The 26949-nt window shown below is 46.7% G+C and overlaps 1 long non-coding RNA gene across 1 annotated transcript; it reads right to left on the minus strand.

Annotated features, from left to right (window-relative positions):
- Positions 1 to 10011: 10011 nt before the first annotated feature.
- LOC102377801 lies at positions 10012 to 21864 on the minus strand. Its single transcript, XR_323638.1, has 3 exons — positions 21798 to 21864; positions 14048 to 14117; positions 10012 to 11851 (listed from the first exon to the last, which is right to left on the minus strand). It is a non-coding gene; the product is annotated as an uncharacterized LOC102377801 (long non-coding RNA).
- Positions 21865 to 26949: the final 5085 nt, after the last annotated feature.

Here is a 26949-nt window from a genome sequence, read left to right on the forward strand (position 1 = left end):
TCAAGCAAATCCCGGGATGTCATTCTCCCCTTGTACTTGGCCTTGGTGAGGCCGCAGCTGGAGTACTGCATCCAGTTTTGGGCTCCACAATTCAAAAAGGATGTGGAGAAGCTTGAGAGAGTCCAGAGAAGAGCCACGCGCATGATCAGAGGTCAGGGAAGCAGACCCTACGATGACAGGCTGAGAGTCCTGGGGCTCTTTAGCCTGGAAAAGCGCAGGCTCAGGGGTGATCTGATGGCCACCTACAAGTTTATCAGGGGTGACCACCAGCATCTGGGGGAACGTTTGTTCACCAGAGCGCCCCAAGGGATGACGTCTAGGTCGCATGGTCATAAACTACTACAAGACCGTTTCAGGCTGGACATAAGGAAGAATTTCTTTACTGTCCGAGCCCCCAAGTTCTGGAACAGCCTGCCACCGGAGGTGGTTCAAGCGCCTACATTGAACACCTTCAAGAGCAAAGTGGATGCTCATCTTGCTGGGATCCTATGAACCCGGCTGACTTCCTGCCCTTTGGGCAGGGGGCTGGACTCGATGATCTTCCAAGGTCCCTTCCAGCCCTAATGTCTATGAAATCTATGAATCTTGCTAGGTCCCTTCCAGTCCTAATGTCTATGAAATCTATGAAAACCGGCAGCTGGACCAGGCTCAGCATGCACGATGCAGCGGGCTGTGGCTGCCAGATGCCATTTGCCAGGAGCTGCTGCAGCTGGACTGAGCCATGGCAGGGCAAGGAGCCACCCCCAGAGCTCGGTCCATGCTGCATGTGCCCAGAGGCAGTGGCTCTACACCCGTGGTGCTGGCTCCAGCATGGATCTGTGGGTGGGGGCAGGGCAGCTGGACCAGGCTCAGCATGCACGATGCAGCGGGCTGTGGCTGCCAGATGCCATTTGCCAGGAGCTGCTGCAGCTGGACTGAGCCATGGCAGGGCAAGGAGCCACCCCCAGAGCTCGGTCCATGCTGCATGTGCCCAGAGGCAGTGGCTCTACACCCGTGGTGCTGGCTCCAGCATGGATCTGTGGGTGGGGGCAGCTGCGGCTCCTGCCCCACACCTGGGGGCAGCCCGTCTTGCTCCAGCCACTGCTCCAGCTGCTCTGGCTGGGGATGGAGCCCCTGACTGCAGGGCAAGGCACAGGTTGGGAAGGGACCCGGGCCCAGGGCCTCAATGAATCTTAATCCACCCCTGCCTAAAAGTCTTCTTCTGAGCAGGCCGAGATCTATCAAAGCCCTACGAGGGTGAACAGCCAGATGCATGAGCTCTACTGGGGAGTCTACAAATTAGCCATCCCCCTGCAATCCTTCCCAACCTTGCCTGATCTGGGAGGTGCTCTCAGAGCTCACCTAGCATGTGGAACCCAGCCCAGGTGAGAGTGGATCTCAAGCCCTCCATGGGATCCTTGTGTATTTGTTAGTCCAGAAAGGAAGAGTACACTAACCATTCAGATATTGGGTGAACTGCTCCCTCCTCTGGCTCTGTTTTAAGAGAAAGCTGCACATATCTGACTCCAGGAAGAGGTTCAGGACTGTAAGCACCTGTCAGAGATGGGCATCTCTCTGCAGCTTAAGGGGCCCATGTACTGGAGAGAGTCAGGGCATGAAAAATACCCGTCCTCATCATTCCCTGTTGGCTTGCTTGGGCATTTCAACACTCAGCTTGCTGTCTTTTGTGGATGTCTTTAGACAAGTCAGTCTTCCCAACCATTATACAGGTAGTCCACAAGCCCCTCTCACATTGTATAGGACCTAAATAAAGTCCTGCAACATTCAGGGTTCGGACTATTAAGTCCTTTTTGAATGTAGCCTGAAGCCTTCAAGATAGGTGGGAATATGTGCAAGAAGAACAAGACCTCTCTTTGTCTTGTATGCAGTGCTATATGTATAGGAGTACTGTACAAGAGGGAAAATTTGCCCAAAAATTTACAACAGAAGCTGTTTCCCAAATAATGTATTCTCTTAACTGCAAAAGCAGGGAGCTACATCAGTGTGCCTTCTCCAGAGACCCTTTCTCCCAGGGGGAGTTCAGATACTTTGGTGTCAGGCATCTTATTAAAAAATTGGGCAGACTTCGCTGTAAGGAGACAGACTGAAATGACTATTCACATGAGCACAGGCGCTACTGGCTAGGAACACTTGCAGGCTTGCTTGAGTGTATAACGCTATAATCAGGTGTAGAACAATAAAATAGGATGCCATTCCGTGTAACGTAGCACAGGGAAGCAGATGATCTCGACAGCTAGAACAACAGGATGAAACAGGCCTGTACAGTATTTTCAGAGCAGAGAAGGATTTGAATAGTGATCACTTAACCCTCTCCAACCTCTAATAATTTCCCTCCTCTGTTTTAGCTTGTTCAGTATAACACAGCACTAAAATCTCCAGGATCACTGCATCTTTGCATTTTGCATGTAGCTTATTCTTGGATTAGCCACTGGGTTGTGCTATTACTCTATATTCTGCATGCTCTTTTCTTACACATCACCTTCCAATACATTATTCAATAGAATGAATGTTGCTAGTGGCAGACTTAAATTGTACAATGTCATAAGAAAATAGTCAATAATTAATGTCACAACAGCAAATAATGAGCTGAAGTTGAGCTCAATTATAATATTTTTGGGCCTGTTGTGCATCTGAAGCAGCATTCTGTAAACCAACTTTGTGCTGGATCAGAATTGTTTACAGACTTCTCGCAAGTAGTCAATGATACAGATCGCTTGTAATTGAATGCTGCAACCCAGCTACTAGCTTGTCTGTAACCAGATCGCCGCATCTGTAACAGGTACATTTAATACATAGGTCGAGCTATTATTTAAAAATCCTGTAACAGTGCATCACCTACTTGTATTTTTTTACCTTATCATTTCTTGTAACTGAAACCAATCACAGGGTACCTGGGTTTACCTTTTTACTGCATGGGCTTGGTTGGTTGAAGCTGCTATGCCAGACAAGCATGCAGCAGTCAATACATTGAAATATTAATACTTTATACAGAGCCAGAAAACAAGCACGTGGAAGCAATGCACTCTACTGAGACAGCCTTCTTAATTTTCTTTTGATGTTCAAGGTTGCTCTCCATGTTGCCAGATTTTCCTTTAGGGCCCAACTGCTGAATAAGGCAATATAAAATTCCATAGTCCCGCTCTTTGGGCTTTTGCCTTTTTTTAGCCACTTGATCTCACAAGTTTTGTTCCAGAAGAAAACACTGAAACTGAAGTGCATCAATAAGGGTACTTGTATTTGCCAATAAAGCACACCACCCCTAAAGCAGGGGTGTCAACCTTACAGTATGCAGGCTGGATCCAGCCCACAGAGCCATGTCATGTGGCCTGAAAGCTTGTAGAGGGGCTGGGAATTTGAAGGCAGGGCCCACAGCCAAAACCAGGGGGATAGAGCCCTGTTTGGTGGCAAAGGGCAAGTAACAGCTGTGTTTCCCCCTTGGCCATCACCACCACTCTCCCTGCTACCTCTGCATCTGGATCCAGCCCTAAAGGAGCCTTGCAGTCCAGATCTGGCCTGGGGGTAAGGGTGAGATACTGGCTACATTTGATTACTATTACACCCATGCAACCCATTGATTCTGATGTACTGCACCAAAGCTTGCAGAAGACCCAACTGGCTTAAAAAACAACTAAGGGAGATGCGACAACTCGGGTATTCTTATTATTCATTATCTTTATTTTGGTAGTGCTGAGGGCCACCCATCATGCATCAGGACTCCATTGCATTAGGTCTTGGACAAACATGGAGCAAGCCATTCCCCAGAGAGCATGCAGCCCAAGTAAGGTACTTCAGTAAACTGCAGCAGAGTTAGGGTGCAACTCATGAAGGGCTCTATTTGATGAAGTCCCACGACAAGTGTATGCTCAACTGCAATGCCAAATAGCAAGGAGCTTAAATGAACCTATCAGTGCTTTTCTCAATTGGTAATATTTTGAATCTGGTTCACAATCACAGGGCATGACTACAGATGCAATTAATGAGAAGCAAAAAACTCCGCAGCTTATTGCTCCAGAGTTTATTGCCTCCTGGGTGCCGCATTTACACATGTGCCTGGGAGTGGAGCAGGTTGAGTCAGGTCAGAGCAGCACCAATGGCAGGGGGCCCCGGGGGTCCGCCTGCCAGCTCAGGGCTGGTCCTGCCCAGCTGAACGTGGCGCAGAGGGGCTGGCTGGGTCACGAGGGCAGCCCCCACACTGAAGCACCCTCATGCCCCAGCCAGCCCCTCCAGCATCTACATATGTGGTGCTGCATTGTAAAAAAACTCCACAGCAGGGTAGTGCTTGTATTTATAAGTATAATCCTGGTGTGGCCTTTATTAGTTTACTCCAGCCTAATTGCCCTGTGCGTGTAGACGTCGAGACGTTTAATGTGAAGCTAATTAGTCTAGTGGGCAGTAAACATCTTGGGTAGACGCACCCTCAGTGACCCGAAGTTGCCAGAACCTGAACACTCGCTGCCGCTCTGAATTTTGCCATTGATCTCAGTCCAGCTCCTAGTGGACAGACATGCACGTCTCAGTTGACGCGAGTGGCTGTCACTGCGGGGGTCAAGCACTGCCCAAGTGTGGAGGCTGAACCTGCCCAGGGGTGGTGCTACCTGGTCAGGGTGGTTGAACATTAAGAGCATGATGCCAGGAAGCTTATTTTCCCATTGGCCATCCTGAACAGGTTGAGCAGATGCTTTAGACTCCAGGGCTGTCAATCTGTCACCTTTCAGGAGCACTAAATTCATTTTAACATCTTGTGAATTGCATTAATTTTAATGCACAGCTTGATCTATAATTAGTTAACGAGACTCTCCAGTGCCTGCTATGCCAATGATTACTAATTCTTAGTAGGATATTTTTAGATCTGGTCACTAAGATAAGTGTATGTACTCATCTTTTTACTCCTGTCCTGGGGCACCTAATTATTTTAATGTTTCATGGGACGCTATCGGGTTAGAAATTGGATTTCCTCAGTGTATGATTAGAAACACCTTAGATTGTTAAAATAACATTTTTTAAATAACTCATTTACTTTCCCCCTTAGGGATTCTGGTTCATGGCTTTCCTTTTACTGATTTTAAGGGGGGACTTGACGTTGTAGTTCATTTCACTTGCTGAGAAATTATTACATGCAAACAAACAGCTGTTTTTCCTGCGACTGTCCTTTTGCTTGTTGGTCTGAAGCACAAACATTTCTACTGATTTTTACCAGAAGTCGAGGTCGGCAACCTTTTGCCCCTGCAGGTTGAAGCTTGTGACCCAGCTCCCTGCCACAGGCTGCAAACTGCACTCCCTGGAGAGCTCAAGCTACCTGTACTTACCTACACCGGAGCCACCTGGCCCCTCTGCAGTGAGGGTAACCACGGGTCTGATAGGGCAGCAGGGAGGGCTGGAGAGTGGAGAGGAGGCTCAGTATAGCTGTGCACCGTGCAATCCTCTCTTCCAGGGCAGACCAGAGATCCAAGCTCTTTGCAGGGTGGATCCAAGCCAAGGGCTGTAGGCGGCTGATCTTTGCCTTAAGTCATGGATTTTAAACGCTGATGCTAATTGGCACTGGTGGTAGCCTGGTCACCCCTGTTTTTCCACTAATGTGTTACAGTGAGGCTTTGGGATTTTGCTCCTTGTATCATGAAGCAAAAGTATAAAGCGATTTTGGGGATTCCTTTGGTTAACAAGTGCCTATGAAGACAGGTGACTTGGCTGGATAGCCCAGGAGACCTTCCAGCCCAGTCTGCTTGATGGTGTCCCAAACTCAAGTATTTTTTTTTTAAATACTCTCTTTTATGTATATGTTTTACAGCTGCAGAATATAACTGTTGTCTTTTAGGGCACGGTGTGACCCATGCGCAGGAAGAGGCCTGGAAGAGGACCAGTAGGGATATAGGAGACCTGACTTCAGCTCAAGTTGCAGACCTTCCCAGCAGAAATGGAGCTTCAAAACCTTTTGGAAGAGACTTTAGTTTCTTTGCATGCTGGTCCCTTTGCCAAGGTTTTATACAAGCCATATAAAGGAGAGGGATTTTATGTGGACAAAGGGCATGCACCAACTTTGAAGTGGTGACCATTTGGGAATGCTGGAAAGGAGTTGTGCACTGAGATACTAATGGTAAAAGTGACTTGTTCTCAACAGCTCAGCTTCTCTGCTTTCTTTCCAGAACTGCCTCCTTTTTCTCTTTCAAGGCATCCTTACCAGAAAGAAGTGAGATCCTTCCAACTATCTGTCTCCTAGCAAGTGCTAAAGCTGCCCTCCTGAATGGCAATAGCTACATGCTGCTTATCCCTCGCAGCTACCTTCATTGCCTCTCTGCACTGAGTGCTTCTCTGAGCAAACTGGCATCTTTCTACAAAAATTGACCTTGTCTCTCCCAAGTTGGAAGTCTCCTGTTCTTTTAGGCACAGCACCCTCAGTGACCTTTTTAATACTTAAGTAGTGGCCAGTCTCCAGCACACAGACTAGGCTCCTGAACAGCCCTGTTCAAGGGTAGCAGAAGAGTGCAAAACACATTTCTCCATCCAGGATGCTGATTTTACTAAAACCCTGGAAGATGCTGCAGGGAAAGGAAAGATTTCCACCCCCTGCTTTACCGTACATCAGTCACAGTCAGGTACTTGCTACCGAGCTGGCAAGTTTTACTCCTGGCAAGTGCTGTTCAGCATCCTTGTCCAACAACTACATCCCTACTTAGCTTATCAGCTCTTTACCCATTTATAAAAATGTGTAATTCAAATGTGAAAGCAAATCAGGATGAATCTCATGAATGGAGAATGGGTTGGGGCATCCCACAATCAATACCTGATGTGAGTCAGAAGGAGCTGCAATAACATGGACTTGCAAGGGACAGAAAAAGGTCATGGAGGCTGGAAGCTTAAAAAACGATGGCACTGTTAGAGATTCTCCACTTTAAAGTGCAGTTATCATCAGGAGAGTGTAAAAATGACATCCTAGTAGGCCACATTTATTCCTCCTCCGCAATTTCTATTCAAAATGCACTCAGTCTTCAAGTCAATTGAATGTTGGTTTTTTTTTGTTGTTTTTTTTATAGCTGCCAGCACTGGAAGCTCAACCTGTTACCTGAAAAAGCTGTGTTCTTTCTGCTTATTAAAACATGACCAAGTGTAAAGCTTCTGGAATCAGAAGTGAACTGGCAACGTTGGGGAAGACACAGGAAGCAGAATGTGACATAGCTGGCACATCTCTAGCTACTGGAGAGAGGGAAAAGAAAGCCGTCATTAAACTGGGAACACATGACTCAGGAGGCACTTTGAGACTTGATATTTATGGCACAGAGGTGCCATTTTTATGCAGTTGCTTTCCTGACTGCAGCTATGTTTCTCGGTAGTGCATCGAAGTGAGGATCCAGAAGTCCCTTGCTTAGATCCCAGCCGCAACAGGCTTCCAAGGGATTCATTACAGAGGAAACAGAAAAGCACTCAGAGGATTGATTTAATGTTTCCTCCACTTTGTCAGTCCTAAACTCCAATGCCCTTTGCTAGTCTAAGCAGCCTAAATTAATCTGATTAAGATGGACAAGCATGTCACCTATTTGCTTGTGGGAAGAGTTTGAGGCTCCCTTTACATGTTACATCAGCTACTCATGCAAATTAACTATCACGCCTTAAAAAGGTCCAACCAGCTATAAAGTTAGAGCTGGAAAATGCATAATCATTTTACAGCTGGTTTCTATCCAGCTGTAATATGCATATATAGCAAGGCCTAGACCGCAGTAGACCCTGCCAACTGACGGGGATCCCAGCTGCAAGGGTGCATCATGCATTGCCAGGTTGGGAGTCTTGTCAACCAATGGGCCCCCCCGCAGTAGGGGCTTGCTACTAGTATGCCAGTACAGGGGGAGCTCAGGCTGTCCCTGCACTGGTAATAAGGCATGACAGGATCTGAAGCTGGATCTCGCAATCACAATCCCTGCCATGCACATGTGGCATGGTAAGAGGTATGATTGTGTGGATTGCAAATCAGACCCTATCACACCTTTACCTGAATGGTTTAAGTGATACCTGATAGATAAGTAGATTTTTGGGGAAATAAAGAACTATTAAGTAGTGATAGGAGAGCTAACCCTTCAAAAAACAAAATAAAATAAAATTCAGAGTGTATGCTGGGTTCAGATAAGCATCCAGAAGCTCACGGGCTTATCTGAAGTTTATCCTCTAGCACTGAAAAATTCAGGCAGGCTCTCTCACGAGAACAGCCTTCCCGCACCTCAGCTCCCAGTCCTAACTGGAAATACAGAGAGGCTTATTCTTCACCTTTTAACATCTTGTGTAATCACTTACCCCTACCAAAAATGGGACGTAAATATGATATGCTGTAGTGTCAGGATGCCAGCATTTTATACCTGCTTTGAAGAGATGGAAGTGACAGCCCAAATTACAAGGCAGTGAAGACATTGGGTCACAAGTTCAGAATTTCTCACTCTATTCCAGTACTTTGGTTCTGACCCCCCAAAACACCATATTTACTTGAATCTAAGATGACCCCCACTAATTAAATTCTCTATTCCAGACCTCCTCGGCAGGGGCTGGAGCCCAAGCAACAGCAGCTGCCTGCCTCCCCACAGCCCTTATATACAAATCCAAGACAAGGGGCTCTTCCCCTCATGGTATATGGGGCAGGGGGAAACCTGGTCTTAGAATCAAGTAAATACGGTATGATAAACCTCTAGAAGGCTGCAAGCTCCCCTCCCAGCAGTGTGTTTAGCAAACTTAGCACCTGAGTTGCCTTCACCAGTTTCCTGGCCTTAAAATTCAAGCAATGAAACTGGTGACCTCAAGTGACCTTATTTCTCCAAACTGGAGGCAATATAGCCCAGACTTCCTCATGAAAGAAATTAATCCCATATTTTTGAGTTACTAGAGCTCTGATGACCTCTAAGGACAGGTCAGAGCTTAATCCGGGAGTGTCTTTGCCCCTCTTGTTCTTCAGCATCCTGAGCACACAAGATCCCAAGGTTTTAACCTTGGGGATATGGGAATTGTGTCCATCATGCCCCAGTTACAAGCTTCTGTACTAGACTGGATGTTATGGAGAACTGGAAAAGGGCCACTGGTTTGGTCACGCGCTCCCATCAGCAGCTTTAGAAGTCAATGAGCTTGGTGAACTCATGAGAGGTGCTGGCTGTTAAATATCATGAGAATTATTAGTCCTGTGTTTTGGCAAAAGGACCAAGAGCTAAATCCTAGTTCACGTTTGTGTGTTTGAATGGCACTGGTGTAGCCGGGTGACTGCATTTTTGGGTCTCTATGCCATTTGGATTCTCTTTCCAGAGCAGGACTGCCCCGGTCCATGGATACCTGCTGGAAGTAAAAGGAGTCACCCTCTTCCTCCAGCCTTCTAGCCTAGTGGTTACAGTGCTTGTCCAGGGACAGAAAACCCAGGGTTTGGGCCCCACTCACCCACTGGGGAGTTGAAGCTGCAGATCAATGACCGGGCCATCTTCAGATGGTCCACTGGGCAGCAAAGAGGGAGAAGATAGGTTGGCCAGGTTGGAGGGAATGCAGCTCGGTGTCATGGCTCCTACACTGGAAAAGAGAAGCCCTTGGGCTGGTCCTGGTCCCTGACCCCAGTGGCTTTTCTGTATCCTCCATTTAATATTAATCAAGCAAAAGGGCTCAAGAGCTATGGGATACTTTCTGCTGCAATGGTTAGAGCCAGAATCCAGGGCTCACTTACTGAAATCTCCCTCAGTCACACGCTAGCTTGTTCTTTTCCTCCCAGCCCCATACATCTCCCTCCCTTGGCTGCCCAGTCACAACACACACCATTGATTTTTGGCATTAGTGCCCAAATCCCTCCCTGATCTACCTCACTGGAACACAGGTACTTCTTCACAACACCCACAAAGAGCAAGTACACAGGAACCTTTTAATTGAATTAGACAGTCGTCTTTGTTCTCTATCCAGGAGTAGTAAATAGATGCATTCAACCCTGCTGTGAACACATCTTTGATCCAAAGCTTGTTGGAGTCAACAGCAGTCTTTTTCCTGACTTCAGAGAACTTGGGATGGGGCTTTTCCTTAATAAGTCTCATGACCTGGTTACTCCCATTCCTCTCTTCATCCCCTTTCCCTGACCCAACTGTGTTGTTGCCCCTCTGTTAAATCATGCATGAGACTAGACTATAAACCCTTCAGATCCAGGGGCTGGGTGTTACTTGTCGGTACCATGAACTGTCTAGGATGTGATACGGTTACAGTAAATCAGTCAACTGCCCTCTGATACTGTGAGGTTGTCCCTCCAGTTTGCTTACTGGGAGGGACCAAGGGCTGGAAGCTGCTCCCATTGTGCATTTTGTGTGCACAGAATTAGGATTTCATTCTCCAGGATTTTCATTCCAGTTCCTTTACATCCACGGTCTCCCCGCAGGGTCTCACCTTTTGACTCCATGACCTGAGCCTCATTCACGTGTGCTCATAATTTCTCGCATATAGCTGATGTCTGTCTTATGTGGCTTCTCTTTTAGCCAAGAAATCAGGTTACTTTGCTGGGTTTGCCCACCAATCAGCTCAACAGATACCAGGCACCTTTATATTCTCTGTTCAGTGTCACTCATGTTCCTTCTGTGTCTTTGACCCTTATATAACACTTATCTTTTTACCTCACTTGGCCCTAGTTCTCCATTTGGTCCTTTTCCTCTAATGACCATCTCCTTTGACCCCTCTGACCCCAGCTCACCTCCTGCCCTTCAGGCAGGGGGCTAGACCCGATGATCTAGCGAGGTCCCTTCTAGCCCTAATGTGTATGAAATCTAGAATGGGGCGATCTTTGTTGACTTGTGGAAAGCTTCTTCATGAGATCTTGGGTTTTCATACACGGCAAGGCCAATAAAGCTGGCTCTTCTACCAAGCAACAGGTGCAAGCAAAAAAAATTAAAACTCCTGCACAGCACTAGAGTATAAAAACCCCTCCAGCCAAAAATCAGCCCTGGCATGAAACCCCCTAAGTCCGATGGAGCTGCACCTTCTTGCATTAGGCAAGGGGGATTGGACCAGGGCAGCTGTGTGTCATTTCTGGACATAATAATTTAGCACCTATTTTATAATGATGGAGGACAGGTGAAGAGAGAGTGGACATGGCAAACTGAAAATCCTCACTGTGGTTGAAATGAACTTTGGTGATCTAGAAATAAAGTAAGTGGAGGGATCAATGCCATTTCTGCAGACAGCATTCTGGTACCGCAGAAGTGGGGCCAGGGCATGCCCATGGAGGAAGAGGGTATTACAATGCCCATGGGGTGTGCCCTTGCATGTACTGTGTATGGGACAGTCTTATTCTGCAAATACATATTTCCTCTGTGCTGGAAAAACAGCATCACCTCAGAAACAGGCAGCTGCTGCTGGTGCCATTCCAAAAAATCACTTCACTTGCTTTGGCGCTTGGATTGTGGCTGCTATTGCTGCTCCTGTCACTCAAGAAATTAATCTATGTTTGGGCTTCTAAATCCACAAGTGTTGAGCTAACCTTGCTCTTCCTGAAGGACTGATGTGGTAATGGAAAAAAGCAACTAAACATTGTAAAACCAGCTGCTGGGCAGAAATGGGGCACTGGACAGGACGGTGCTGAGATTTTTTTCTGTGTGGGATAAGACCTGGTACAATGGGATACTTCACAAAGATGGAGGATTGAAACGCAGTTTGGGCCAGCCCATAGCTATGGGTAGTGGTCTGTGTGCAGATTGGATTGGAGACCTGGAAAAGCAGGGCAGAAGTCCATGGACCGTTACAGGAAGGAGAGGAGGGCTGCTTTTGAAGAGAAGCATCCTTTAAGGTTCAAGCAGTGATGCTTTCTGCCTGGTTTGTCCAAGTTCCCCGAGGTCAGATTCCCACTCTAATGAATGCGAGAAGGATGCATCTGGAAATAGGAAAGAAAGAACAGCACTCAGAGGGAGGAGAAAAGTTGGCCAGATGTTACTTCATGTGACCTAGCTCTATAGCTGCTACAAGGAAGGAGCGGCGGTGGGATGGGAAGCATCTCTGAAAGGCACGTTGCCTTCCAAAGGGTTCTGCAGACTGAAAAAGTCCCAGAAATCAGCAAGATCAGTAAAACAGACTTTAACTACATGTTACAGGATTAATCAAATGCCAGTAATGTTTGTTTGCCAAAGGAGGCACAGAATAAAGGTGATGGATAAAGAAAGTAAATTACAGGACTCAGCGGAAGATGCAGTTAACAGGAAGAAAAAAAAAACGAGGCGGCTCAGGCAAAGAAACAAACATTAACAAACAGTTGAAAGGAAAGCCAGATCAGATAGCAAGCCAATGCTTTCTGCCTCCTTTGGATCCCAGCAAACCTGCCTCCTGGTATCACTTTTAAGCCACCCCTTGGATTTTAACCAGCTGACTATTTGGCTATTTTTAGTGTGCTCATTCTTCTGGGCTTTGCAGACATAAAGGCAATTAAGGACACACAGGTGGGGTGTTGTGCTCCTTCACCAGCCTTTTCAGATCCACCCCCTTTTCCACTGATAGAGGCTTAGCAATAAAGATTGATATACACACAGTGGCGTGGGTATAAGGAGATGGCAGTGTCTATTTTCATGGTAGAGCCACAGCAGTATGCCTGGCTGACTGTCACTGCTCTACCGTGCAATGTATAGTGACACCAGTATCAGCGTCCTCTCACCCCATGGCCATCTGCGTATTTTTATGCACATGCAAGTCTACTTCAAACAGCATTAGGCCTGTGACATTCTGCCCCCGTGTATTACAGCCACTCGAAGACAGGATAACCCTTGCCAGCTCCCACCGCAGCGATCAGCGATTAGCACAGTGCTAGCTAGTGTAAGGAAAATGCAAGGCTCTCTCCTTACACTATGCATGTTACTTCACTAACTGTATGCTCAAGTTTCAGTTGTTTGGGTTGGGTTTTATACTATTTAAAACATAAAAAGGCTCAGCTTCCCTCCGCAAGCATATGCGATCAGAGATACTCCCAGCTGCACCCTCTGAACTCCCTGGTCCCATGTAGGCTGCCAGTTCTGACCTCTGACACAGGAGAGGTAGGGACCAGCCCTTACCTGCCTGAAGTCAGCACTGCATCACTGCAAATGGAGAACTAGCCTGCTGCTTAGCAGCTAAAGATGAGCAACCCTCATTTTTGCCCCCGCCCAGAAAGAATGAGGGGAACAGAGAGATGCCAAAAATTTCTCAAGAACCAGGCTTAACCAAACCTTTATTTGAACTATTCAACAATGGTCCTGCCGTCAGTAAACCACCTGGCTGCAGCTCACAGCACAGTAAGTGGGGGGGGGACCTCGGTTTCTGCTGCGTGGGGGTGAGCGTGAGGACAGCTGACAAGGAGGTACCGGTTGGGGTCTGAGCTCCCTGCTCAGGTACTGACTCCCTGCAGGATGCCCGTGCTTGTCAGCAAGACGACCTAGTGCTCAATGTTAGTTCCACCATGCAGCAAGAACATCATGTCAGACCCAAGGTCCACAGCCTATCCAATACAATAAAATACAACACAACGAACAACTTGTCCGAGAGCAGACACAAGGGCCTGCTGCTATGCCTGGACTATTCATCCCCTTAGGTCTATTTAATTAACAAAATACAGAATACAACCGAGGACGTAGCTTAAAGAGAAACAGGTAACTTTGACACAGAGCATTGCCCTAGTGAGACCTATGCACGCTTGTGTGCAAACCCTCTTTTCCTGGGCCCAGGAGCATGTGTGGACTCTTTAAACTTGACAATCATAAATTTACCTTTAAAGCTTTATACTCCTAGTCTCAATACCCCTACACATAAAATGCAGGTGCTACTAGCTGCCCGTTTCACACAGGGACTGTAAAGATTCATGTATTAGGTACAGGTGCACAGGACTCCTAATGAAGCTGTGGCCAGGCCTCTAAGGGCCATGGACAGCAATGCTTTATATAGGACCTCTAAGGGCCATAGGCAGCAATGCTTTATATAGTGACAGGGATGTTTTGAAAGAAGCTGTCATAAAATATGACCCACAGGAATCTCAGCCAGGACCAGCTCAAATAAAGTCAGCAAATAAGTGGGCTTTAGGTGTCTGAAAGAAAGGGTCCTTCTCCCGTACCTGACAAAGCTCCATCTCCGTTGAATCTAGCAGCTGCTGTTGAAGGTCCCGGGTCCCAGTTCACATTGACCTGTGGAGGAAAAAGAGTTATAAAACATTCTTCAAATGACTGTGATGAATGCAGGGAAAGGAGGGGCCACATCCTTACTGGGTGTAAATCAGGATCCCTGCAGCAAAGCCAGGGAAATTAGGCTCATCTAGATCAGAGCAACCAGCCTGAGGACTCTTGCAGGGAGCTTTTCCCTTTGGTTTAAACTTGGAAGTTAAACTAATTATGTGAATGAATGTGTCCGGCTGCTGCAATATCAACCATTTGAACGCATTTAGCCAATGAACTATTAAGTACAGTATATCTTTAGCCCTGTAGGAGACAATAACTTCTCTTCTGTGACAGCTAATCATTGTTACCTCAGCTTTGCTCATTCAGTCTCTTTAATGGAGATACACCCACTTATAATCAGCCCATTCTTACTCAGTCATGCATAGTACCATCTCCAAATATACATATTTCCACTAATTACCAGTTCAGCTCTCACTTACATTCCCATTCGAGGAATGATTCAGTACTGAAATGGGTCTTGGCCGAACAAGAAGCCCATCGCGTACTCCCTCTTATTTAATGCAGCAGCGCTTTGCTTTAATTTGCGGAGAGTCATAGCCATTCATCCACTAGGCAGAGGAACCATCTCAGCAGTCACCTCTCACCATATTGCGAACCCACCACAGTGCTTCTATATAGGGTAAGTTTTAGGACGGTAATGACCTAACGAAGTGGGTTATCGTAAGTGGTGCGGGGACTTCAGAGCACAAATTCCATTGACTGAGCTGAGCTGCTCTTGAAAGCCTACTAACTTAGTAAGTAATAAAAATATTTCAATGCAAAGCCTCTTCAGAAACTATGATTTAGTGTCTGAAATACTACACCCACCCACCCTTGTTGTTTATATGTTTGTAATCCCATGGTGGGATTTGGGGGGGGGGGGGGGGGACGGACAAAGGGGAATTGGACCCTTGTGCTTTGGAGTGTAACGGGGTTTCACGGCACCATCCCAATCCACCCTGCTATATCAACATAAGCAGGCTCCAAGGTCAAACAATTCAAAGCCTCTTATGCATTTCATTTTGGGGTTCACAGAGTGCACTGGAGTGAACTCGCACCCCAGCAACTGCTGCCGGGCAAAAGAAACTCCCCAAGGACACGGGTAAGTTTTACCTGGGGTGCAGAGGGAGCAGCAAGGGCTGTGGGTGGAGATACAACAATAGAAAGAGTTAACCAGACAGAGGGGCAAGGGACTGGGAAGGGAGAACAAGGATGGGATTCTGGTCCAGCTGGTAGCTACCAAAGTAAAACGAGGGGAACTCAGATTTTTTTCTGAAGCAAGAGGATTCCAAGAATTGGTATAAAACGGTCAATTGAGCAGAACAGACAAATAGCATTTTTATGCTCTGGGTAAAGTGATATGGTGGCAATAAAGGCTCATCTTTACTGAAACTGAGGCAAAAAAAATATAAAGTCCATAGATTGCTAGTCACCCTGGAGCACTTCACAAGCTTGTTGACAGACACAATCCTTAGGTGAATCTTAGTCTTCTGTTTTAGTCTTCTAATCCCCTGTGCAGTGGGGATGAGGACATTAGGCCTCCAGGCTCCAAAACTGACAGCCAATATGTAGGTTAAGCAGATCCCTGTGCGGTGGTAGCAGGCCCCATGATTACTCTAGGGTCTGCCTAGTGGGAAAGATTCTGTCCCAAGCTCTTGCACAGGTTTAGCTCAGGTCTTCCTACCATGCTTATAAACAGCCCCCGCACTGGGTTTATCTGTGCTTTGAGATCGGGCTTGCTTGTCCATCTGGGAGATCAACTTGGTGCCTGCTTCTCACTCTAAGGTAGCCTTTGATCCACCTCCTTTGCCATAAGTATACAACAGCCTGGATAGCACAACTTGGCCTTTGATAGCCTTCCAATGCCATCTCACAGTTCCTCAGGCTTCTTTTTCTGACATCTCTCATTTGCATCCCATATGCAGGAAGCTATCAACTCATTTATAAGGACCTGGTTGACATTTATCTTTCATTCCCCATGGTTTGGTGCAGTTCTACAGTGCTCCATTTACCCGAGCCAGACAACACTAGAAGATGGTCAGAGTTGACCAAAGGAGCCTACCTGGCTTCTGTAGCAAGCTTCAGCACACGTGATTTTGTGAGATACACTCAAAGTAATCATTGTAGAGGTGGTTGGTCTCCTGCCAGCCTGCCTCAGCCTGCTTCACACCCTGGAGTCCTGGTGACATCCCCCACTTTCCTGCCATGCCTTGGGTCTCAATTACCAGTCTGGGAGGCAGCCCTCAGATCACCAGAGTGAAACCTCAGCTGCCTTTCTTTGCCTTGCTCATCACAGGACTTCCTCTGTTTTCGCTCAGTTCAAGTCATGATCTATCCACACAGGGATTCCTACACCTCGCCGAGCCCACATAAGTCCCAGGCTTTGACAAGCCCATGTACAGTCTATTGAGTAGGACAAAAGGGTAAAAAGAGAGCCATGCCCACACACAACCTGCACTGACCCCAGCAACCAGTGGCTTCGTTTTTCTCTTACCTCCTCCCATCATAGCCTAATTCTATCAATCCAACCACCTCCTTCTCCATCAATTCAGTCCCAGGTCCTGGTAGCCCATATTATGCTTGAACAGAAGCATGCTCTGCACTCTTTTCCAAATGCCCTCTGTAGCCTTCCTCCTCCCCCAGGAGCCATCCCATGCCTCAGAGGTGTAACGATGCAGCTAGAACTCTGGGGCAGCTGCCACACACAGGGGTAATGGTGGCTTCTGGTTGTCACTGCCACTGGTGTGATTGCATGGTGGTGGTGGCTACCATTATTTCCGTACCCCCTCATGTTGGCACCTTAAGCAGCCACACTAGTTGCCCCACACTAGTTCCAGCACTGCCTCGCCGCATATCCACCCACAATAATCAAAACCAAAACACAATCAACTGCAACTGCAGTGCCTTTCTCCAAGCCCTCCCCAGGCTCCTACTCATTTCTGCTGGCTTCTCCCAGCTCTGCCCTTCTAGAACATGTCATTGCAATCGCAGTGCTGCCCCATGCATCATGGGTGCCCTACTATGCCTCTGACAGCAAGGCAAAGGTTGCCAGCAATAAGCAGGACAACTCTTGGTCTCCCTGCCTACTCTGAGGAGTCTGCCCAGATCTTCACTACCTCCCAGGGAACCTCTCAGTTTCTAGCAGAGGCTCTGGAGGTGGGATTTTTTTTAAATTCAGAGGAGAGGCAGAGAAGGTAGGGATTGCTACAGAAGGAACTCAAAAGAGTCAGTGATATTTTTGGGCAGGGAAAACTTCCACAGGGTGCCTCCGCACTAGTCCCCTCCACTCACTGATGTGTTGGTTAGACTGCAGAGGGGAAGAACAACCCCTCCCATAGCGAGATGGTATTCCACCACGGTCCTGAAAAGTCACTTCCTCTTCCATTTCAGGACCTTCAGCAGATTAACTAAGCCTTACTTGGCCCGAAATACTGCTAATGACTATGCAGTTGACAGGTCCCACTCCCTCCAATAAGGTTCAAAATTACCTTCTAAATGAATTAAAGCTGAAGTCCTTACATGCCCAGGTACTGACATAGCTAGCAGCAGCTCTTGAACAGGCTGATGTGTGGAGATGGAATAAGGACAAAATAAGTGAATAAATGTAGTGGATTCTGACCTTGCAAGCTCTTCCACTTCTATTAGACATGGGCAACAACCCTGACCTCTTGGGAGACAGGACCATGATCCAGTAGGAGAAAAAGGAGAAGGCTGCAGGAGAACCAGCTGCATGAAACGCACTGTGACTTTGGGCACAGGTCAACATAGCCCAAGGAGTACCAGGAGGAGGAGTGGGACACAGAAAGTTAGAAAGAGAAGAGGGAGGACAAAATGATGGTGGAGTATCTTGGCATAAAGGAAGGATCATAAAATCATAGGAAAGTAGGGCTGGAAGGGACTTCACAAGGTCATCTAGTTCATCCCCCTTCTCAAGGCAGGATTATTCCTGACTAAATCATTCCAGCCAAGTGTCTGTCCAACCTGCTCATGGAAATGTCCAGAGATGGAGACTCCACAACTGCACTAGGTAGCCTGTTCCAATGCCTGAGCACCCTTGAAGTCAAAAAGTTCCTCCCAATTTTCAACCTAAATTTCCTCTATTGCAGCTTGAGGCCATTGCTCCTAGTCCTGCCCCTATAGCCACCAAGAAAAGCCCATCTCCATCCTCTTGATAATCACCCTTCAGGTGTTTGAAGACTGATCTCAGAAAAGAAGACTCAGTCTTCAGTTCTCTAAACTAAATAACCTCTTTGGGGACTTAAAATAAATAAATAAATAAAAGCCATGCTTCCCAAGGCTCCAGTCATTTTTGTTACTCTTTGCTGGACTCTTTCCCATCTGTCCACAAACTTCTTATGGGTTAGGAGGTCACTGCTGGAGCAGCATTTTTGCGATCTACTGCCACACGTGGTAAATTTACTGTGTAGACAGGACTGAGTGACGGTGCAACCCAAATCCCAGAGATGCCAACAAGAATGCGGGTCACTTGCACAGTTAGTCAATGGGTATTTCAGTGCAGTGGTGTTAGCATCCTGATGTAGGGACACTCAAGAAAGTTGACATGAATTCACGAAAGGCAGCTGGACTGTAAAGCAGCCTAGTTCTATTGCATCAATGCCCCGTGTGGACAGGCTTACTCAGAATTTAAGTGGCCTTAATGTAATGTAATCTGGAAACGTATAGTGGAGTTTAACTAGTCCATTTTAAAAGTTAAGCCAGGGCAGGGGAACACAAACAAGTTGCTATGAAAATGAAAAAGGCAGGGATCTACTGCATATCCATGGCTCCATGGAGACTACCGGCATGCATGCTCTTACTCCATAGCAGATGAAACCTAAACTGCAATAGCTCAGCCCTCTGTTATTGAAAGGCCATTTCTCCACCACAGGGCTGAGTGCAGCTATGGTGCTATTTCAGCAATCTAACTAAAGCAATGGTCCTATTAAACATGGGCACCATGGCTGCTCCTCACCACATTGTCACCCTCTGTGCTGTCCTATGTAAGAGACGCTGTATGTGATGAGCTGGGAGAACTGTTTGGATAGCATAAATCACACAACAGCCTTTATCCCAGCTGCCCACTGCAGTCTGACTGCATCCGCTCTATTCAGAATATAGTACCCTCATTCACACTAACAGACATCCACTTTTTAAATAATATTTAGTACTTTCCAGGCCAGATTCTCTGTTGGCATCACTCCATTGACTTCAGTGGAATTAATGACGCCAGTAGAGAATTGCCCAGATTGCTTTACAAGTGTTAATCAACCATAATGATGCTCCTTCAAGGTTGGTCCCTACAGTGACTATTACTGCAATCATTTTAGAAATGAAGACCTGGAATTGGAGACAGCAAGATAAACACCTGCCCAACCCAACTCAGGGGGCCCAAGCAAAATTCATGGCTCTGCCTCTGACGTAATGCATAATACCAGATAGTTCACTACAGGCTACAGTGACTCTCTGCTCCAACACTAACTTTTAAATGCTCTGTAACACAAAGCATGAGTTAGGTGCTTGGGCTCCCTATACAAAGCATTGGAGGAGGGAGTTAAGCACCGGAGAAGGGGAAACACAACAGTCAGTATGATATGCAGGGTCTAAGCTAGCCAGTAGGAAAGACTGGATTTCACACCCCTCCTCTCTGTTTTGGGTCCTAGTAGACTCTTTTAATATTAGAAGGAGAAGCCGATGATAGAGGCAGGTATTTCTCTGAAGCAGCCCTATTTGTTTATAAAGAATAGACCCAAAGCCCTGGGGGTTTTTTATTGCAGTAGAGATCAAAAAAGCAGCAGACAGCTGTTTTGGCACAGTCCAAAGCCTCTTTTAACCAGAATCTCAACCTCCCTTTCTTCCTTCAGTATTTCCTTTAGGTTATGCCTCCAGTGCCCTTGTGCGTGTGACATTGTCTTTCTTCTGCTTCTCCCTCACACATGGAAAAAACAGTGCTGCTAACCATTGCCTTAGTTCTCATGTTTGCTATATCAGTCCCTAGGGAAACCCCTTGGATCACATGGTCCAGCTGCTACTCAAGCCTTGTCCTGTGCTTGCATTTTATGTGCTGTTCCCACGCAGTTATCTGCTTCTAAAGAGGAGCTCACTTGCTCTTCACTCTTATCCTGAATGAAGGGCAGCACTCCCCTTCAGCAAGCGTCTGTCCAACCCACAACACCAGGGGTGCATCTACATGTTCATTAACGCACTTTTGCTAATGCACATTAAATGTAGTACCTGCATTGTGAGGTACTAGAAAAAGGGCGCATTAGTCTGCTTTAATGTGTGTTAGCAAAAGAGCAGAGTGTTTTTGCGATGCTTTAATGTGCATTAAAATAGACTGATTCACATTAAAGCACGCATGCAGATGCACCCCGTTGCTTATTTGTGTTACATGAAATCCTCACAGATCTCAGGGCCTTTTTATGTCACTAACTGGTTACTGTGCAAATGCTTAGGGAGAGATGATCTTGCCCTGAGAACTTGCATTTCATGTGCTCCTTGACACTGGGATTTGCATAAGTTCTCAGTACTGAAGTTAACAGACTCCTCTGCCCTCACTCCATGAACCATCAATACTCTTGCAGGTGGGGGAGAGCTGAATATTGAGATCAAAATCCTTTGTGAAGATGCAAGAGAAGACAGCTCTGTTTAACATACCTCAGGAAGTCAAGGAAGCCACCTGAGGTACAACCCTAACCTGAATATGGCTCGGTGGCTAGGTTTTCGTAGGCAGATTGTTCTTTCATCTAATTGATTTCACCTATTTTATATACATCCCTCTTAGATTCTCTTATGTGAAGCCGCTTCCCTTTGTTCCTCTTAGCCTTTCTGAACAGCATCATCTTCCACTTTCCTTCATAGTAGAAACACTTTGTCAGAGTACCAAGGTCTCTTTTCTTAGTATGAATTAGCCTGATTAAACTTCTAAAATCAGGGGTGGGCAAAATGTGGCCCATAGGCCAGCTCTAGCCCACCAGGCCATTTTATCCAGCCCATGGGGCCTCTAAAAAAATTTAGAAAAATTAATATTTATCTTCTCCTGGCTGCCTGTCATGTGGCCCTCGATGGCTTGCCAAAACTCAGTAAGCGGCCCTCTGCCCGAAATAATTGCCCACCCCTGTTCTAAATTAACACGGAGGCCTACGCCATGTGGGTGGAGGGTCCTCATGGTTGCACGCTGCCCAGGCTAGGATGGATCAACCCTTCATTCCTGTGGTGCATACCAAACTGCAGAGACAAACAGGATGGCACAGACACTCAACCACTGATTCCCACCCCTGGCCATTCATCAGCTTGTAGACTGAAACCTTGGCCCCATTCTCCACTACACAACAACCAATTGAGTACGCAGGGGTATCATCAGGTTTCTCTACCCACAGTTGTGGTAGTCCCTTGCATTCGCCAACCTCAGCTTTGGGGTTTTGTGAGCTGTATCCAACAGGGAGAAGGGAAACGGTGTATTTACACCCTGTTATGACTCTCCAGTTCCAGGCACTCATTTAGTTACATCATGCTTGAGACTGCTTTCATTTAGATCTGGATATTCTTGAACTCAGATGGACTATTGCAGATACTAAGAACACTTGAGATGTAGAAAGACTCCAGCCAGACTCTTCTAGGCTAAATGCCAAACACAACCACTCCTTTGCCTACCTGAGCTGCTTCCAGAAACTCCCTTTCTTCAACACCCAGAGCTTTGCTTCAGCCTCCTACTCCAAACCCTATACTGCACCCATTTGCAGCTTCCCTCTCCATTCCTAATCAAGAGCACTTGATCCCATTAAAGCTGAACCTGCTAATTGAAAAAGGCTGGGTGGCATTAAGCCTCTTGGTCCTCAAAGGCCACCCTGTTACAGCCACCCAAGACATATACCTACTCATCTTGTTTATTAGGCTGCATGTTTGCAAAGAAGCTACCAGAAAGAAAGATAGTCACTGAAATGACTCTGAAAACTGAAAAGCTCCAGCAACACTGTACACAAATAAAATATTCCCAGTGAAAGCAGTGTCAGCATCACCTCCCCTGGATCAAAAGTCATGTCAGGGATGATATCAAAGTGTAAACACTTTGCAAGAAAAAAACCCGAAGCCTTCCAAACTGTCTTCAAAGAAGCCCAGAGTCTGCACAGACAATGCCTCTGCACAGCAGTGATGGATCAAGAGGCAATGTATTTCCTTGCAGAACCTCTTTGCTGCTGCCATCTGAGCGCTATCACTTTCAAACCACTGAGACAGTTACTTTAGGGGGAGAAAAAAACACTGTTGCATATAGTATTGGAAATCAAGTTCGATTCAAAGGAACTCTCCTGTTGTCAGGTACAGAGTTTCCTTCGGGATGACAGAAGTGAGAGCTGTGCTGTCCCTGCAGAAAGAGATCAAGCTCAGGTTTGGAAACGCAGATGAGAAATCTTTTCAGTGCAGAACTCGCAGGAGCCAGCAAAGATGGCTGCTGGGACTGAGATGGGGCAGGCAAGGCATCCTTTCAGTGCTGAGCTCAATCCCAACCTAGCAGCGACTGCTAGGCCCATCTTGTTGTTACCGTTCATTTCCAGGAGCCTCCACCGTGCAGCTGGCATTTGCCAAACTCTCGGGAAGGAGGCTCCCAGCCCTGAAGAACTCAATCAGGCAGATAAGTAGGGAGAAAGAGAAAAGTATTGCAGAAATGACAAGCAATACATGTTGTGAGCTGTCCGAGTCGGTGCGTGTGGGGTGGATCTGTGTGGGTATGCCTACACTGCACCCTGGCACTGTGGCGGTACTCACTCTTGAACACCCCCTGCCCATCTGCTCCTGCCTGCGTGCCCCAAACTCAGGAATGCAGCCATGAAGTTGCTCCCTGCGTGCCATCCTGCAGCCAAGCTGAAGACCCCTGGGCATTTGTACACACCACGGGGGTTTACTTGGGTTTAATTCTCCCTAAATAGAAGTGGTGGGTCTTCAAAAACACCAATTTAGAGCAAAGTAAACCCCCATGGTGTGTACACAAGGGTCAGGCCCAACCCTTACCTGTCTCTCCAGCAGCGGGGAGGGGAGGGTGAGCTGCCAGCAGACCAAGCGGTCCCTGGGCTGCAGGGGGAGAAGAGCGGGGCTGGTGCTTCCCTCTGCAACAGCAGCGGCACCCGCAAGCAGGAAGGCAGGCTCCGAGGAGAAAAAAAAGAAAATTAAAGATCAGGCTCACCGCTTCTGGTTTTTTTTCCACTTCAGTGGAGCCTGTCTGCACAACCCCTGAGATGCATGGGGCCCGGTGCTTCCCTCCACGGCAAACTAAACTACCTCGGAGATGATTTATTTTGCTGCGTCCCAAAGTCATTTAATGCGCAATATGCCACCGACACATGCAAACAGCCCACCATTAAAGTGCATTACACCACCAACACGTGCAGACAGCTGCACCATTAAAGCGGTGCAAAAGGACATTAAACCACTTTAAAGACCAATTCTGTGGCGTGTACAAATGGCTGTCTCTAGCGTGCTTGAGGATAGCTATTGGAGGTGCTCCCTGGAGTGGGAGGGTGGAGCACATCAAAAGCACCCTGGCAGTAACAGGGACACAGGGTAACAAACCCTAAAGGTCTCTACACATGGATGGGGCACTGAGGGTTGTGTTACACATAAAGGAGACCTGGGAGAAGGTTGAGGTGACTGTGTGGAGCACAGAAAACCAAGTGTGAATTTAGAGACTGAGATGCCCTCTTCCAGCCAGTTGTGCACTAGTCTGCGGCTCTGGTGGCAGGGCCCGTGCTTTTGTAGCAGAAGGATGTGAGCCCGGCGGCTGCTTGCGGTGAAGTTCGGAAGTCACAGGATGCAGCACTGTGACACGTGTGACTTTCCTAAATGGCGCTAGATTAGTTATAGGGATGGTATCTGAATGCACCTGCAGCTAACGATCACGCTGGACCCTGGCATGCTCACTCTGTGTCTGTTCAGTTCAGGCAGTGGGTATAACACTGCAGAGTGTGACCCGTGTGGTTTATTGGTCTTTGTGCTTCAGCAGATCCTATGGATCAGCTGGAGACAAAGGGTCAGCCAGGCTGTGCTTAGGTAAGCGTTGCAAATGTGCTCTGTGTACAGTTGCTTGGTCTGCTGTTTCCTTAAAGGGATGAGAACCTGGCTCCCCCCATGGTATCAGAAAGCCTCTGGCTACAGGTGCAAACCAAACACTCCTCCAGATGGTCTGTTTTTAGTAGAAGGAAACTTGAAGGACATGAAAGCTGAGAATACAGTTAGGGATCGGCTGGCGAGATGTCACCAATTCTGATGGATGGGCCAAAAACAGGCTAGAAGAAATGGTAAAGAATGAAATACATATCTAACCCAATTTGAAATGAAAGGCATCTTGCTATTCTCTTTTTTGGAAATTACAGCAATTTTCATCTTTGGAGAATTTACCATCTCCCAGCAGGACTGTGAAGACAAAATCCTGCTTGTGAAGTCTTCGGTATTAATACCACCCACAACGTGAATAATGGTGCATATGTGACTAGGTAATTATGTCACTCCCATTACTTTGGCACTGGGGTGTTTCACAGTCTTTAATGTATTCATCCTTGCGACATTCCCCTGGAGCAGGTACAGAAAGGCAGATCTGCAAAACTATTTAAGCACCTACTTCCCATTCATTTTTAAGTGTGTCAGGACTAAATGCTTTTGAGGATCTGGGCTTCAAGTGACTTGCCCAAGGTTAGACAAAGTTTGTGGTACAGAAGATAAATGGACATGGGTCTGGCAGACAGTGTCATAACCACTGGGCCACCCCTCCCTTTGCCAAGTAAAGGAAGGGATTTTACCTAAAAAGGAGGTTTTCGAGAACATCCTTCTGATGAAAGGTCCTGGACTGATAAACCTGGAAGTCTGCCATTTAGCCACAGTACAGGCAAAGGTAGGCAAGTGTCCCTACCTTGCTTCAACCCTTGGCCTAAAGACAATCTTGAGGGGTGAAAGCATCGTTCCGTCTCTATGTCCATTCAACGTTACGTGCCAGGACTGCCAAAACCATCTGCTTGAAACCTGTGGGAGAAAAGGTCCATTCAAGTTTCACCATCCTTTGATGCTTGCACCCATCATGTTCTGCTTTCCTGCAATACCGCTACTTTCCCACTGCAAAACCTGCATACATTCAAGTGGTCAAACAGCAGATGAATTGCAAAGACTCCTTTCACAAAAATGCTTAAGTGAAACAGGCTTTTAAACATTTATAAGAGAATCCAAAGTATTCATATTTCACTTTTTATCTGGATATTTCACTTGCCTTTAACCAACAAGGATGCTGGTGTTGCCAGAGGGGTTGCGTTGGTGACCTCCACTCTTTGGGAAATCACCGCACTCAGTTTCTTTAGGGCACTGAACAGCGATGAGAGGTGAGCCTGGCTCCTGGGTGAGGACCAGCCTTCCTCTACAGTATGGCAAACTGCCATAACTTTTACACCTCCATTTCTTCACCTGTAAAATGAGGTTGAGTCATTACAACCCTACACTAGTTTGAGCAAATGGCAAAAGTGAAGCTTACACTGATTTTCCAGGCCATCCAGTCCCTATGGTAAAGGTACATGGGTCAGTGATTGCATTACCAGGCTCTGCTTCTCACTAGAGGCTAGCTATACAGCACGGGCCTCACACAGCTGTGCTTTGTGTGGTTGCAGTTATAGAGACAGAGCAGTAATGTATGAGATATGTTTAGGCAGGTATTTAATCAGCTCATGGAATGCATTAAGCTTTAAACCTCAAAGAGGGAGGGATGGAGAGCCACCTGCCTCCAGTGCATCAACCCCATTGTGTGGTCCGGCGCAGAGAAGTGCAAACCCAAGGACCCATCTTCTCTCAACAGTCACCTGCACACAGAAATGCAAGATGTGGGAAGGATTTGGAGAAGACAACAGGACGCGTGGCTGAACTCCTAGCTGCAGCATGGCTGGAAAAGGCTCTCGTAAGAAAAAGCCATTGCATTTTTCATAGCCAATTGCTTTGCCAACTGGCTTTGTTTCCTTTCGTTCCTTGCTGTTCTTCCTCTCATTTCTAAGTGTTGCTTAGTTTCAATATTTCTCATAGAGAGTTCCCGCTTGTGCTGAGAGGGACATTCCCCTCTTTTGTCATTTTTATTTCTGTCCACGTAAGTACACACTGACAGAGTCTGATCTGCCCGTTATTAGTTTATGTTGCTCATCTGTTTGGTTCATGTGTTTGCAGCATATTATGCCTCAGTAGCAAGCTCCTTGTATTATTCATAATGCCTGAGGATCCTCCTCAAATTTCTTGACCTTTGAAATCTTATGTTTCTCAGAGATTTGTCTTCATCTTTAAGAAGCCCTAAATTGCAAACTTCTATTAAAAAAATCTTTAAAGTGATAATGTCAAGCTTGACAGGCTCCAGATAAACTAATGTAGACTTTACCTCATCGGGGGATGCTTGAAATAATATGTCTGCAAAATAACAGCTATCATGCTATCAATATCCCATCTCCTGAGCTGGCCTCCAAATCTGCAGCAAAGCTACAGTGATGGTCATGTGGTCACATACCAGAAAAATAATTTTGAATTGTGAATCTAAGGCTTGAGTTTTATTTACTGTTATTTATGAGCTCTTGTTAGGTGGTTTGCATTTGTCCAGGCTTTTGCTGGGTATTTATGAAAATGTTGATGAGTACTGACATTTCCACATAAATATATTCCTGAATATTGGTACCTGGATTCACTTGCTATTTAGTATTCATCTGTTAAAAATGGGGGGGGGAAGAGTTCCAGTAGTCTAATTGCAGAATGAAACACCACTTTGTGACCCCCCCCCCCCAACCTTGTATGAACAGCCAAT

The sequence above is a fragment of the Alligator sinensis genome, unplaced genomic scaffold, assembly GCF_000455745.1.
Source record: "Alligator sinensis unplaced genomic scaffold, ASM45574v1 scaffold651_1, whole genome shotgun sequence".
NCBI classification, from domain to species: domain Eukaryota; kingdom Metazoa; phylum Chordata; order Crocodylia; family Alligatoridae; genus Alligator; species Alligator sinensis.